The 16637-nt window shown below is 43.2% G+C and overlaps 1 protein-coding gene and 1 non-coding gene across 6 annotated transcripts in view; one reads left to right on the top strand and one right to left on the bottom strand.

Annotated features, from left to right (window-relative positions):
• The window catches only part of LOC126162182 (GTPase-activating protein skywalker), a 310386-nt gene that overhangs the window by 156349 nt on the left and 137400 nt on the right, over nucleotides 1-16637 (top strand). The gene's annotated exons all lie outside the window — the stretch shown is intronic.
• On the bottom strand, nucleotides 4830-4904 carry Trnat-ugu (transfer RNA threonine (anticodon UGU)). Its single transcript has one exon. It is a non-coding gene; the product is annotated as a tRNA-Thr (tRNA).

Raw genomic sequence — 16637 nt, 5'->3', positions numbered from 1 at the left:
CTATCTGTTTGGGCCCGTGTAAGGATTCTGTCCGTGGAACACTCTTAGACGATAAGAACGTAATTCACGCAGTAGACGTGCTACGAGCACACGACACAGGCCATACAACTATGCAGAAAAATAGTACATGTAAAAGAAATGTTGACTGATACGGTCACCAAATTCTAACTGTTAGGAATAAATAAGTCCTTAGAAAAAAATTGGTGGGCATTATTCATTGAACGACGCACGTAATACCTCTAAAGCTATCACTTAGGGCTTAAATTACCTTTTTTTATCCCTTCGCTGTTGTAACTTTAGGTGAAAAAGACGCTAAGTTGCACGTTTAGCTTTATGTAATTTTGTAACTTACTAGATAGCTCCATTCAAAGGTAAGCGGAAGTCAAGTTGATACCAGTGACAACAGCACATTGGTTCTCAAGCTAACCTGTGGACTGGTGACAGCTTTCCGTTTTAACATGCTTTGACCGACGATGAAATTAAAAAGTATGGTGATTTCGGTTGGCAGATACCCAAACCAAGCATCTGCAGCTGAATAGAAAGAAGACACTTTCACGGTCTCAGCTGATGAACTTAGTCATTGAGTTACTTCAGCATGTTTCCTTATTTCATCTACAAACCTTCCACTACATCGCCGTCTCGGTCTACCCTTATCTTGTGGTATTTAATAAAGTAACTCGTTAGTCCATTGCCTGGCATTTTGACTTGTCTACCCCTAGTTTATTGTCATTGGTTAATTATGACTCTGATGAACTTCGTGATATCACCATAGAAATAATTAGTGCGTATTCTGACAGCAAAATCGGGAGAAGCAGAGAAGGAAATTAAGGTCTGTTTTCTTGTAACAAATTGCCAATCACTTCAGGGATCACGTATTACTCCAGCAGCCTGTGACAGATTACCCTCTTCTTCTGGGACTATAGTTTATGTATGTATCCTGCGGATGACCGTTTGTGCCTTTCAGTGTTGTGATGGTATTTTTGTGGAGGAGTGTGTAATAAAAGTAAATTATGTACCGACAATACGACGAACAGATAGAAACAGAAAACGCTGAAACGACAATTTGCTGATCAGAAATTAAACGCCACCGCCACTTCTATTTTATAGAGTCTAGTATCATCACTGCTGGGCAAACGCAAATTACATCGACTACGATGGCGGAGAGAGCATTTATATGTAACTGTGAGACCGTACGATTACAGTACATAATCGAAGTTAGAAGAAATGTGTCAGTATTAGTCCACATTATTAAAAATATTTGGCATTTACACACACACACACACGCACACACACGCATTCTATAGCTACAGTTCGCCTCCCATGGCCACGAAGTACGTCACTCGTTGCTAGTGTGTCAAAACCTTTCGTACACAAATCCTTTGCCCGCATCTCGTGGTCGTGCGGTAACGTTCTCGCTTCCCACGCCCGGGTTCCCGGGTTCGATTCCCGGCGGGGTCAGGGATTTTCTCTGCCTCGTGATGGCTGGGTGTTGTGTGCTGTCCTTAGGTTAGTTAGGTTTAAGTAGTTCTAGGTTCTAGGGGACTTATGACCACAGCGGTTGAGTCCCATAGTGCTCAGAGCCATTTGAACCACAAATCCTTTGTTGTCAGAGATAAAAGGAGCTTTGGTGGTTTTCAAACCAAAAGGCGCAGTATTTCTGAAACAAAGCAGTGTGCGCTATTCCCAATACCGCCGCATTATGTGTAACCGTGGTTTTTTTTTTTTCTTAAAAAAATTCTTTAATGTATGATAGTGCACTGTAGCGTTGCGTTTGTGTTGGTGTTGTCATAGGAGAATGCGGAATGAATTTGAGAGCAGCTAACGCGTCAGTGTAGCGGAAGTTTTAAGCCCGTAAATCGTATTTTGCAGAAATAGCTTCCCATATACGGATCGATTAGTCCAATTTAAAGTTTCCACGAAGTTCCTAATCCTCCCCATCTGCTTTTGTTCAGTGATTTTTCTTTGTCGGAGACTATGCTAAGGCATTGGTGTTAGCAGAATAGATACAACGAGAGATTGGATGACTGTAACATTGTGCACATAAAGTAGGTTAGAGGGATGACAGAATGCCTGTCATTACTATGTATTTTTACAGCCATCTGCCCCTGGGATTCCTGAATAGATGTCACTCCTTTTTTTCTGTATTCCGTCACGTCGCTTCAGATGTCAAAGCAAAGAAGCAGTGTGAGGTGCTTCGTAAAAATATCTAGAGTTACCGTGCCAAAACGATCAATACTCGTACCTCTTTTACATTGTTTCAGCTTCTTGACGACTTCACCATGAAAGTTTGTTACATTACAGTAAAACAGACAGTAAGGGTATCTAGGATTTATATAGTTTTCTAATCTTACCTTCACTCGTGCGTGGTAATAATTTCACATTCACAACCTAACTAGGTAAGTCAGCGAGGTTTTACGTTACTCTGAGCTAGACTGTTCGTGAAGATGGCATTCCGTTACTTTATTTGTAGTCCTTTTCCTGTCTGGGCGACTTCCAGTTTACTCATCGTTCTATCCAGATCAATACCGTGACGTCTGAGAAGGTGAATGACCGAGACGGACTTAGTGCCAGGCGTAGTTACCCACATAATCTCTGAAGTTAACCGCAGGGTAGCTCCTGCTATTACCTACGTTGATGCGTGACGAGTGATGGCCATGGCACCTTATATCTCAGCCGCTTGTTTGTCATTCTCATAACAGTTTTCGGCATCATGCAGTGAGACGTACATTTTAGCACACAATATTTTTGGTAGCATTTCGGAAAAAATCTGAACTCAAGGAGGATAAAAAAAATTTCATCTTTTTATCCAGTGTATACAAAGTATCAGAGGCCGCTTCTCAGTTGGGTAACTCCTGCTGCAGACACGGTTTACATCCACTAAAATGTCCTAAACTCCAAATCTCCTGCACAATAAGGTTTCTCAACAATTCATATTACAAAAGCGAAGTTTAGATCCCCAGGCTGCCGTACACTTTTTCTACTTTCTCCTTCTCTTCAAACACAAGGTGAGGTGGTTGATTTGGAAGGAGCCTATTGAGCTAGTGCTGCTTTCCCGACGTTAAATGTTGACTGATGTTAAGCTCTGATGTTTATCCCTCCCTTGGAAACGCAGGTTTTCTATAACTTTTCGTCACGCAGACAAAAAAAGGCCCATATCAGAGATTTGCTTTTTTTGGCATCTTCCGCCTCAAGCAGTGCTAGGAACATTGAAGAACACTATTCATTATTTAGAAAGCGTGATCCCAGACATCTAAATGTCACAGGCAGTCTAACTATATGTGTAGTGTGGATACCTGTGATAGCAGTGACGTCTCTTGTAATAGCAGTGAGCCAGTCACTAAACAATAGAGCAACGTTGGACGTAAGAGCTCGTAAAACGCCAGATTCATAAACATCCACTCGTCTGACGAATTAAAATAGATTTTTGAAGGGTTACTCAAAATCACTTCCATGAGGAAATAAATAAAATTATAACGTTCTGTCAACCAAGAGGTCTTTAGAGGTTAGAACACAAGCTCTGATTGGGGAAACGTGTGAAAAGAATTCGACCAATAATTTTAAAGGTACTTATCCAGCATTTGCCTTGACAACGAAAAACCTAAATCTGGCACGACAGACAGAGATTTTCTAGTGCTTGACTGCTTCAGCAAGTCACCTGCTGATTCCCATCCCGACAAATGTCCAAATACCCTAAAGCTTCTGTTACTCATTTTCGATTAATCCTCGCAAAACGTACATAAGTATTGTCTTCGTTTTCTCAATCAGGACCACAGTCTGTTTTCTGAGGATGTGCATACAATGGGTATTAAAGTTTATGGATAGATTCATAGTGTTCCAGATTGTGAAAACTCCCGTACCAGTGTTTACCGAGGGTATTGTGCCATTTAGGCTTCGTGTCCCTTATTTGAAGAGGCAGAGAACAAAGCAAGATTTGTTATTTATAACTTGTATATGCCCAGATTATCTCCAAATAGTTTTGAGTACCTAACTGAGAGAGAATGTTTTGGCACAGTAGACGATTTGCGTTTCAGTCAGGTATTCAGAACAATTAATTAGTTTAAAGAATATTTGCATGTTGCGAATTCATCTGAGATAAATGTGAAACTATAAATTCAGTGGTCAGCGCTCAGTCCTGAGTCTGTTCTAGATCTTTGATCATACACCACTTTTTTCGCTTTTGGTAATGATACGTCTATTTGAAAACAGCAAAATTGCACCTTGGTTAGGACTCCACGTTTATTTGTGGATCCGTCTTTAACTGGCCGTTCGAGACTTTTCAAAGTTAGGATGAAGGACGTACCACATCCACTTAGACCATGCCTAGTAAAGCACTTCGGTGGCCAAGCCAACTTTCGGATCGAAGACAGCTTTACTTATTATCAAAAATCGATATCTCAGAAATTATACCTGCCCGGATAGCCGCGCGCGATAACACGCCACTTCCGGGATTCGGGGATGCACATCGACCCCTGATCCAATCCGCCTGGCCGATTAGCTATGACAGCCGGTGTGCCAGCCAGCCTGGGTGTGGATTTTTGGCGGTTTTCCATTCCGACTAGGTGAATACCAACCAATTATCCATGGGCTTTCCGACCGTGGAGCTTGCAACCCGTGAAGTCAACGTGACATTCCCGACCACAAATCGTTGTGGGAAGCTCTGCCGACCATTTTGTAATAATACGAAGATTGCATCTGTTCTTTCGGACATGTCCGAAAGAACGGATGCCATTGGTGACCGTGCAGCTCTCTAAAATGAAATTACAATTAAATCAATGTCATTAGCTTCTGACAGGCATTGAAATACATGAACGGGAACAGTTGAAAATTTGTGCCTCGACCGGGACTCGAACCCGGGATCTCCTGCTTACATGGCAGGCGCTCTATCCATGAGAGCCACCGAGAGCACAGAGGATGGTGCAATCCGAAAACAAAGGAAGTAGGTGACTGTACACTTGTTCGGCCACTGCTTGAATACTGCTCACCAAATAGGGTTGTTAGAAGAGATAGAGAAGATCCAATGGAGAGCAGCGCGCTTCGTTACGGGATCATTTAGTAATCGCGAAAGCGTTACGGAGATGACAGATAAACTCCAGTGGAAGACTTTGCAAGAGAGACGCTCAGTAGCTCGGTACCGGCTTTTGTTGAAGTTTCGAGAACATATCTTCACCGAGGAGTCAAGCAGTATATTGCTCCCTCCTACGTATATCTCGCAAAGAGACCATGAGGGTAAAATCAGAGAGATTAGAGCACACACAGAGGCATACCGACAATCTTTCTTTCCACAAACAATACGAGACTGGAATAGAAGGGAGAACCGATAGAGGTACTGGAGGTACCCTCCGCCACACACCGTCAGGTGGCTTGCGGAGTATGGATGTAGATGTAGTGCGACTGCAGGGATTTATCGCCGGCACGCTCACCGTGAGACCAACGTTCTCAACTTACAGTCCACGCACTACATTTGTAGTGCCCCTGCCATTATACTGGACTGCACATTCTCCGTTCGAAATTCATGCACAACCAGTTCGTATACTCATCACATTTCCCGTGCACCTTTAGCGGTGACCATCCTTGAGAAGACACTGTTTCCCTTCCGCTGTTGTAATTGTATCCCTTACTCACATTACATAGAATTCAAGATCTACGAAATTATGAAGAAACCAAGGTTGTCGGCGAGGGCACTGCCTGACTGACGGCGACAACACATTCACTGCTGGTGAACGACTGGCTTGGCGTTAATCAGCAGGGCGGGGGAGGGGGGGGGGGACAGGCAGCTTGTAGGAAAACCCACGGTGCAAGATTAGTTGGTCGGAAGTCCAGATACCTGTGGCGCTTACAAAAAGGGTTGGAACACCACAGTCGAAAAGCCCACATAGCTTGTTACACGATTTGCAAGACATTCCGAGCCCGTTCTCACTCTTTCACATGGAATAACCCTAGACGCAGACAAGGTGAGGCACTCAAAATTCCGTCCCGAGGAAAGGGGTGGCGACAGGAGGGGCATCCGGCTCCGCTGTACCACTGACGTGGGCAAACCGAGAATAACGTGCCGACCGTGATCGTACGGGATGAGGTCTGGAAAAAGATGATATCTGAAGCACTACGGATTAGCAGGGACGGAGTTGACGCTTTCATTCGCAAAAATACAGGAAAGCAGGTGTTCTGCTCCTGACTTGTGTCTCATGAATTGACTGAAGACTAGATGGCAACTTGGACTGAAATTGCTGGAAATTTCATTGACATATGTGACTCGTATCATCTACAGATTGTAGTCACTGCGGATGAGGAATTGGTCCACCAGTTCGATACGAAGTTGGATATGCAACCAGCAGGGTCGCAGTTTGCACTTGTCTTTATCATTATTCGATGTGCGACATGAATGTCTTTATAAACTCCAAAAGAAACCTTTCATAGTGTCCAAAAACTGTATTGTATTGTGGTCGATGGAGGTAGCTGAGAGTGCGGTTTCATTATTTCTGTTGTCATTGTTTTGTGATAGCATTCACAGAACGTTTTAGATGCGTATTGTATTTTTAGTAGTACAGTCATACACTTCATAAAAATCAAGATCATAGTTCCCGGCTCTGATGGATTCTTGTGAAGGAGATCAACGTCTTGCTTGTAAAGGAGATCATCGTCTAAAAACGCTACAACTTACTGCAAGTCATTGTTAAATATGAAGACAGAATGACGTTATTTCTTTTATATCTTTTATATCTCGGCAAGTGGCATTGTAAACTTGTATTGATGGTAAACTGAATACCCAAGGGTACCATTGTGAGCGTTAGAAAAACTGGCGTGGATGATTTAAAGAGTATTAGACCAATGACCCTAAATATGCAACATTTTAAGGTTTTGGTTCTTCACAACTCACCTAAGATTCTTTATCCATCTTCATTCCTAGACTGTGAAATAATACAATTAGTAGGGAGCAAGGTGCGTAAAGTGCATAACGCTCCTCGTTCGCTCTAATGAGGTGTAATAGGGTGAGAAAATTATCGGAGATATTACGCGAAAGCTGGCACATATTTGCCACTTGTGGATCCACTAGGTACTGAACCTATCGTCATACAGTCAGTGTCTCACTGTAGTGACAATCCCATTACAATAAGATTTTGTAGATCATTCATAATATTAATAAATGAGATACGAAGAACATGAGGGGTTGGATGAAGCTTTTTTTGTATACATAAACATAATTTCTCTTTTTCTAAATTCCTGACATCTATTATAGGTAAGATTTCATGTTACTTGAGTGGTACCAATTTTCCTCAATTTAACATCCGGCCTCTGACATTGTGAAAACCATTTTATTCCTTTATTTACCATTTTCGCACTTCATTTCTAGGTCTCCAGTCTAATAGCTGTCTTATCATGGATACCTCGAACAGGAAAAGTGTGCAATTCTTCAACGTACCTACTCTCCGGTTGCGATATTATATCGGTACAAAAATGGGAGAAGTGTAGCCTATGTCGTCGAGTATGATTTGGTAACACGTGTGATGTTAACCTCGTGACATGCTGCCGTACCACTGGTACTAATAGCTGTACATTTTTCATTATACATGTGACATCTGCATTCAGAACTGCAAAGCTAAAGCCATGCTTAATGTACAAAACTTACAAGAAACCAGTATGGCAATATTTGGCATCGCAAATCTTTGATAATCTTACAGCCAGCAAATCTACCTAGGTAAATGAAAATAGGGCAGGGCCAAAACTATAAGTTAAAAAAGTAGGCCACAAACTGTCGGTTGGGATCTTTATAGAATCATTAACAAATTCTTAGCATTTATAGACCGAGGTTCAAAGAAAATCACAGAAATGAATGTCTATTCCTTTGCCACAGAGGTACAAGCCGCAGAAGCCTTATGATAAACACTTTTCGTCGAGTGGAAGGTGAAGGCAAAATGGTTATTTGAGCATGCCTAAAATAGCAGCTGATCTGTTTCAGTAATGAGAAGAAAGTCAATGCAATGACAAAATATTTCTATATAGGCAATGCTACAACTGGAAAGTAACAAGGAAGAATTGCAAGAGAAAAACATTCCGTGTGCTGTAAAGCAGTGGAATGATTTTGCTAAGTATATGTTCTGCTGTGGTGTGTCTGCTTAAATTTATTGACGCCACTACAACAATAGTCAGTTAACAGACTATTTTGAAACAAAGTACCGCTAACTGAAAAGTTTAGCTTTAGGTTCTGTTAAGATAACGACTCAAGAGAAAGGACACAGAACACCCATATGGCTACCGTAAAGCTTTTAAAACATATCCATAATAATCAATTAAGTTGAGAATGTGAGAGAACTCTTGGACATGAGAACAAGACGAAGGCTAATTTCATCAGAAGAGAAAGTTTTGGGGAAAATGGGTTATAGAAATTGTAGAACATAAATAAATAAATAAATTGATAAATGTGCATAAAAGAAGTAATAAAAAGTCGGAGATGCCAAATAAGGAATTAGTAGGGATCAGTACAATAAAAATACAAATCGATGTGATTCATGGAGGTAGCAAACAACAATTGCGTTAATTTGTATTAGTCATTCCGACTCAGGCATTTATTTTGACGTGGGATAGATACTAATTATTTTTAACTCTAAGAGAGGCAGCTATGGTGGCTCACTGGTGTAGCTGTATCGATAGAGAATCGAATTGTCTCGTTCAGTGCCGGCAGCTTTCTCGACGCAGCCAATCTGATCAACTTTAGCTAGCAGACGACACTGTTCAGTGAGTTTGCGTACTAGGTGGACGTGGATGCCCTCTGGATATGATCAGGCACAGGGAGACTTATACACTGAAGAAAATATGACAACAATTTCAGCATGTTATAAGGCCGTGTTTCTAAAGTCGATAATGACAGGAAATAACTAAAGTGGTCCCTAAACAGTCAATAATATTGTGCAGTCATTGAGTTCTCCTTATACTGCTCAGTTATATTGTCAGTAATATTGTGCAATAGTATGGTTCGTATGTTGGGCTATAAAGACACTGCTGTTGTGATAATTGCTCTACTTTATTGTAAATTGTGTGTTGATGGTCCATCAACTTGTTATTCTTTACTGGAAATAGTTCTCCACTTACATTGGCGTCCCCATACGTAGACAATTACCCCCACAGTGCCGGCATTAATTCGGACATATGTGTGCGGTCTGATAATAATGTTCTTTCGTCTTCTTTTCAACACAATTTCCACACAACAGCGACGTCAAATCTAACCACCTTTGTTTTGTTTTGTGTAGCACGCGAGAGATTGTCATGGATACTGTCAGTACTGCTCACAGAGGACACAATATTTCCAGGCAGCGCAATATACTGGGTGTTCATAAAGTGCAGGAACACTTTCAATTATTTATTGCATAAGAACTAAACATTGTACAAATGTCATACATATTGCATTTTGAAGAGAAACTCTGATTTTTTTTTTCAAACATTCGATATTCTAACTATGAGTGACCCGGCAGACGTCAATACGGTAATCGAATTCTTGCCATACCCGTCCCAGCATGGCATCGTCGACTGTGGCAGTCGCTTCCCGTATTCCCTGCCGGATCTCTGCTACATCACGTGGTAGAGGCGTTGCATACACCAGATCTTTAATGTATCCCCACAGAAAATAGTCACACGGAGTGAGACCTGGTGATCGTGGAGACCCCCCTTCTGTAGCACGGCCGATCCATCGATGCGGCAGCTCCGTGTTCAAGTACCCACAAACTTCACGATGAAAATGGGGTGTGAAAATGGGGTGGAGCCCCACCCTGCTGAAAGATGAACAGTGAGTCCGATTGCATTTGAGGCATCAGCCATTGCTGCAACAAGGCCAGGTATGAATATCCAGTGACAGTGCTCTCGGCGAAGAATGGCCCGTACAGTTTTCGACGTGACAAGGCACAAAAACATTTACCTTTGCGGAATCACGCTCAAATTCAATGCATTCGTGTGGATGCTTTGTACCCCAGATTCGGCAGTTATGCCTGCTCACTTTCCCTTTAGTGTGAAAAGCGGCTTCGTCGCGAAAAATTAAGGGTCAACAATGCCATCCTCATCCTCATTCAGTTGTTGCAACTGCGAACAAAACTCAAAACGCTTGTTTTTGTCGTCGTCCTTGAGCTTCTGCACTAGCTCCAATTTGAATGGTTTCATAGATAGCTTCAGTCGCAGGACTTTCCACACTATCATAGGAGCCATTTCGAGTTCACGGGATACACGACGCACCGATTTCTTTGGACTCTTTATGAATGTATCTTGTACCCGCTCCACATTCACTTCACTCACAGTGGGACGTCCGCTTCTCTGTGCCGGACACAAGCAACCCGTCGCAACGAATTTGTTGTGCCAGTGGTTAGCGGTCTTCCTTGTTGGTGGCTTCTTACCGTACTTGGTTCTAAACATCCGCTGAACAGCTGTAGCACACTTGTTTTTGTCGACCTCCAACACACAGAAAGCTCGCTCCGCACCAGAACTCGCCTTGTTTGCGACTAGCGCTGACTATCGGTAAATTACTAAGCTACGCTGTGGCGGTGTACATGAAGAAGAAGAAGAAGAAGAAGAAAAAAACTTTAGGGTTTCATTTCAAAATGACATATGTATGATATCTGTACAATGTTTGGTTCTTGTGCGACAAATAATTGAAAGTGTTTCCAGACTTTATGTACACCCTGTATTTCCAAAGGTTTTGTTGTTTTCAGTATTATTGCGCATCCGCGAAACGCTGTCAATATTGTTGACCGTCCAGTGTCCTCTTTAATACCGGTCTGAAGTCACACATAATCTTCTGACTTTTGTCGAAATAGCCGCACCGCGACTCCTCTTGATGTGAACAATTAATACTTGCAAGTTATTTGTGTTTATGATTCTTTCTGCTGTTTTCAGTAAAACATTTCTGTAGAGACTTATATTCTTGTAACCCTTGTCCGGGGCCTCTTCTTCACCGAATAAATCAGCCAGTCCCGCAACCGAATGTGTGCCTCGAGTGCAGTGGCGGAAGTCGCATTCACCCGTAGGACGAGGCGCAGCAGGGAGTGCGAACGGCTGTGGCAGTCACAGCCACGGCCGGGCAAATCGACCCGTCGGCGCCCCTCGCCACCCGGCCAGGCACGCCTCGCGTCCGGCGCCGCGCCGCGCTGCAGCGGCCAACAGGCCAGCCCAGACCTGCTGGCCGGGGCCCTCACCCTTGCTGCACCCACTGTCGTTCCACTTCGAATTAGGCTCACTCTGGCCCTCTAAGTCTAACTAAACGAGTTTGACACGCAGGTCCAATTCCAACAGAGTTTATTCAGTATTGAGTGAGATTCGCATAGTACTACTGTTGGCACTCCGCATCCATGTATTGATATTAATTCGGTAGTAGCAACTACTGAAGGCCCGCCCGGCTAGCCGTGCGGTCTAGTGCGCTGTTTCCCGAGCGGGAAGGCGTGCCGGTCCTTGGCATAAATCCACCTGGCGGATTTGTGTCGAGGTCCGGTGTGCCGGCTAGACTGTGGATGGCTTTTAAGGCGGATTTATATCTACCTCCGCGAATGCGGGCTGGTTCCCCGTATTCCGCCTCAGTTACGCTACGTCGGCGATTGCTGCACAATCACTCCACGCACGCGTACACCATAATTACTCTACCACGCAAACATTTGGGGTTACACGCGTCTGGTATGAGGCGTTCCAGGGGGAGAGGGGTCGTTTCCACTGGGGGCCGAACCGCACAATAACCTTCGGTTCGGTGGGGGTGGCGATGGGGTGGGTGGACTGCTGTGGCCTGTTGTGGCATTGTGAATCACGGAGGGCTACGGTGGAATGAAGCCTCTCCGTCGTTTCTAGGTCTCCGGTTTAAACACTCAACACAACTACTGAAGGATTCGTGCGCCGTGATTTGCATATTTAGTAACTTCTCTGCGAACTATAGACGCTGTCTGGCTCACTTTCTGTGTTTTTTCTGAATACAGGTTTCGACTATTGTTACAAGTTATCTTCAGATCCACATTTAATTACTGAGAGTCACAGTTCGCCCTGCTGATGAACTGCGGTTCGCATAGTTAGAGAAGTAGGTTAACGAACTCTGTGATGACATTACAGAAGAAGAAATAGGAGTCGATGTAGAAGACACAGGGGATCCATCATTAAGGTCGGAATTAAACGCAGAGGGGGAAGCTCCAACCAAATGACTATTCAAGTCTTTGTGTAAAATATATGAGACTAGGGAAATACCGTGAGAGTTTCGGAAAACAACTACGCGAGCCGGGTGGTGTCTTTGTCTGTCTCCGGTTTTTAATTTTTTAATTTATTTTTTTATAGTCTCGGTACCCTAAGACGTAGTGTCTTCAACTGTGAAGTGTTTGAATGGTATAAGTTGAATATGGCGCGTAGTAATCATATTTTAACAACAGAAGATGAAAGTCGAGCAGCGTTGTTAGACGAATCGAGTCTTGAAAGTGGAAGTTGTTTAAATGCTTTACATGATGAAACAGAGTCTGAAGACGAAGCCCAACAGATTATATTAATTGTCCTGGAGATGTCCTTTCTGTAGACGGATCTTCTAAAACCTAGACAGAAAGCACTTCTTTAATAAAGACCATAGTAGAAGTACAAAACTACGTGTTAGGAGTGGTCGTACCGTGTTGATCTTTCTCGTATCACCTTCATTGCGACTTGCCTCAAAAATCTTTTCGTTGCTTCTTTGGAAATGGTCTTTCTCAGCATCCTAATAGCATAAATGTAAAAATAGTTGAAAATTTGCTATTTAATGTAGTCCTGGCCATTGTGTTTTCAGATTCACAGTTTAAGATAATGTGTTATCAGATGCGAGCGCGCCTGTGCTTCCGCTCACTTCAAAACCCAGCAGAAGACAAGTTAGGTCTGCCTCTCCCACATCTCATTTATTTCAAGACGACCGAAAATAAGAGAGCAGCAGAGATAAAATTGCTCAAGTGAGCACCTAATTGATAAATAACGGATAGTTGACGAGAAAAATGAAGATGTTATATATAGCCACGAAACTAGACAGAATGAGCTATATCGCAACCAGGGGAGGTGTGATATAGTACATATACAATCGGTGAAAACCACAAAGAATGCTAAACCTCAGTAGAATCCGTCTGTAGCTGTGGAAATAATGCAGTATATATTTAGGACGTGGATGGTTATTATAAGCATTCCGTGTATTTTCCAAATGCATCCAGTGTTTTCCAAAATTACTTGGGAACCTGCTCGTATAAAATCATGTTATAGTCGTATCCCGGCTGGATACTTTGCGGATGACATAACATCCTAAGTGTTAATTATGAATATCATTGGCTGTCTGGCCGGCCGGAGTGGCCGAGCGGTTAAAGGCGTTACAGTCTGGAACCGCACGACCGCTACGGTCGCAGGTTCGAATCCTGCCTCGGGCATGGATGTGTGTGATGTCCTTAGGTTAGTTAGGTTTAAGTAGTTCTAAGTTCTAGGGGACTGATGACCTAAGTCCCATAGTGCTCAGAGCCATTTGAACCATTCATTAGCTGCCTGGTCGTGTGTGGTTTTAAGCTATCCATTCACTACTGCACCATTGAATTTCATAGCGTTCATGCCACCGTACGGTATTCGATGTTTTCATGATTTGGAAAATGTATTTAGCTTAACTTTGTAGCTGAACCTATCGCCACAATCGGCAGTTAACCCGAGGGAAAGAACTTCTATGCGTCAGCTGTCTGTAATTGGTGTAAACTTCGTTCTGTGTGTTACAGTATTTTAACTATTGGTGTGTCTTTATTTTGTTGGGCTTCGATTGGGCGTCAGTTCAATATTTGTCCAAACGAGCGTGGAAAACCGCTCTAAAATCAATATTCAGCCTGGCTAGTGTACAAGACCAAAGGTCGTTAACCCGCCACGCGGATTCAATCAGAGTTTGGCTCACATCCCTGTCTCACTAGCTAGCGCGCTGCACATTTAGCTATAAGAGCGGTTCCACACCCGTGCCTCCTAAATAAAACACGTCATAAGGGTTATGTAGCCAGGTTTGCGGATCGGCTGAAAACTGATAGAACATGGCACGTTATATCTCCGTGGAGAGTCAACGGACAGTACTGAAAGTAATTTCACGTTTACCCAGGGTAGTTTAAGAGGGTAATTACTGTTAAAGTCGTATATCAATAGTTCAGTGGAGTGTCTTAAACGCGATCTCAGTCGTTCCCGAGAGTTATCCTCAAGAAAAGTTTGTTAGAGTAACATCCAGTTCAAATTGAACACAATGATCAATTGATGCAAAGCCAGGCAACCACAGAAACATCACAGAATGTGGTGAAGCCTAGCATTTGACTACAACATCGATTCAGCACGGGAGTCAGATTACACGAATCCTGTACATTGCCTGGGTGATTTTAGGATACTGTAGTTCGTGAAATAGACTGCTTACAAAACGTTAGTACATAAAACTGCTGCCTTATGTTGAATCATTGAGAAGAATATTGCAACATTGTGGGTAGTCCTGAGATTATTACAAGGTGTATAACTTTGCTTCCGTCGTTTTTTCCCCAACATTTGAGGCTTTAATGAAACAAATTGGTTACACATGTATCATTCAAAGTATTTTCCATCGCTGGCCACTACTTTCTCCCATCTTTCGGACAGTGTACGGATCCCGCGTCGAAGAAATTGTTCATCTTTTGAAGCGATTAACGAATCGACCCAATTTGTGACATCTTCATGAGATCGGAAGTGTTGGTCAACCAGGCCATGCGCCATTGATCTAAATAGGTGATAGAGGGGGCAATGTCTGGAAAATACGGCGGTGGGGTAGGACTTCACATTTTAACGTTTCCAAGTACGTTTTGACCTCTTTTTGCAACGTGGGGTCGAGCGCTGTTGTGCTGCAAAATCACTTTATCGTGCCTCTCGCTGTATTGCGGCCGTTTGTCTTTTAATGCTCTGCTCAAACGCATTAATTGCGTTCGATAACGAGCACTTGTGATTGGTTTTAACACCTCATAGTACACGACGCCGAGCTGGTCCCACCAAATGCAGAGCATGATCTTGGAGCCGTGAATATTCGGTTTGGCCGTCCACGTGGAAGCATGCCGGGATATCCCCATGATTTTTTGCGTTTAGGGTTATGATAATGAACCCGTTTTTCGTTCTCGTTCACAATGCGATGCAGAAATCACTTCCATTTTTGCCTCTGAACCAACTGTTCACAAACACACAAACGCTGTTCAATGTCTCTTGGTTTCAGCTCACACGGGACCCATCTTCCTTCTTTCTAAATCATGCCCATAACCCTGAGAAGTTTTGAAATGGTTTGCTGTGTTACTCCTACTAATCGTGCCAATTCTTCTTGAGTTTAACGCGAGTCTTCACTCGGCAATGTCTCCAATTCTGCGTCTTCGAAAACATTCTCTCTTCCACTACTGTGCCGGTCTATGACGTTAAAATCACCGTTCTTGAACCGTTGAAACCACTCACGACACGTTCTTTCACTAATAGCGTCCTTACCATACGGACTTCAGAGCTTCATATTGAAACAAAACAGAACACCTCTCGCAGATAACGAGGATTAGGCTCGTAAACTGACATTTTCAATCAAGAACAACTTTATGATGCAGACACAAATAGACCAATGGTTGAATGAGGGTATGTTGACCGAGGTCCAAGCTAACTGCCTGACGTCTGCGATCTGCTACTTTCGACCGCTGCTTACCGTTGTCGCCACCTATTGGCAAACAGCGGAAGCAAAGTTGTGCACTTGGTATATTTCGCAGGCTTATCGATGAACTTCTGCCCAAGCGGAGCCTCGCTCTGTCATCGAGACAGAAGTTTCCTGAGCAGTTTCTGGTTAGTATTGGGACGGTCAGCAGTAATACGATCGCTTCCTTCCCCATCCTTCGATTATCTGAGTTTTGTGTTCCGTATCTAATTACCTTATTGTTGACGGGTGGCCAAACACTCATCCTTGATTAAAGTGTGCGGATATTATTTCGGTCGGCTGTTAGACGACGACATAGTATTCACCGTAACTACAGGTAGACTTCAACAGTGGAGGCCTGCGTCGACAGGACGAGAGACTTTTTAAAATAACGTTTATTGACTTATTTGAAGAACAGTATGTCTTCTGATCCGTGTGTGCTACCAGTTTACGGAGGAGGCCGACCTGTTGTTATTGAGGAAACCTATTGGTTTCATTATTTGATTGCACGTTTGCCGTTGTCCGTATGTGAAATTTAAATTACTCATACGTATACAGTGTCACACAGGTACTCGCACTGTGCAATGTGTAATAGTTGCTTTTCAGTGTACTAATCTAGAAGGTTGTTACTTCATCTTCTGCCGGCCTGGGTGGCCGAGCGGTTCTAGGCGCTACAGTCTGGAACCGCGCGACCGCTACGGTCGCAGGTTCGAATCCTGCCTCGGGCATGGATGTGTGTGATGTCCTTAGGTTAGTTAGGTTTAAGTAGCTCTAAGTTCTAGGGGACTGATGACCTCAGAAGTTAAGTCCCATAGTGCTCAGAGCCATTTGAACCATTTGAACTTCATCTTCTAGCTTTTTTGAAGTCTTCTCTAGGTCGCAGTGTATGTAAAGCCGCGTACACACAGAGACTGAAACATGTTTGGAAACACAGAAACATCTATCCGTAGCAGTGTCGGTACAGATCAAAGGAAACAATGTTTCCGGCTAG

Source organism: Schistocerca cancellata, chromosome 2 (genome assembly GCF_023864275.1).
Source record: "Schistocerca cancellata isolate TAMUIC-IGC-003103 chromosome 2, iqSchCanc2.1, whole genome shotgun sequence".
NCBI classification, from domain to species: Eukaryota; Metazoa; Arthropoda; class Insecta; order Orthoptera; family Acrididae; genus Schistocerca; species Schistocerca cancellata.
This window is presented reverse-complemented; position numbering and strand designations above follow the sequence as displayed.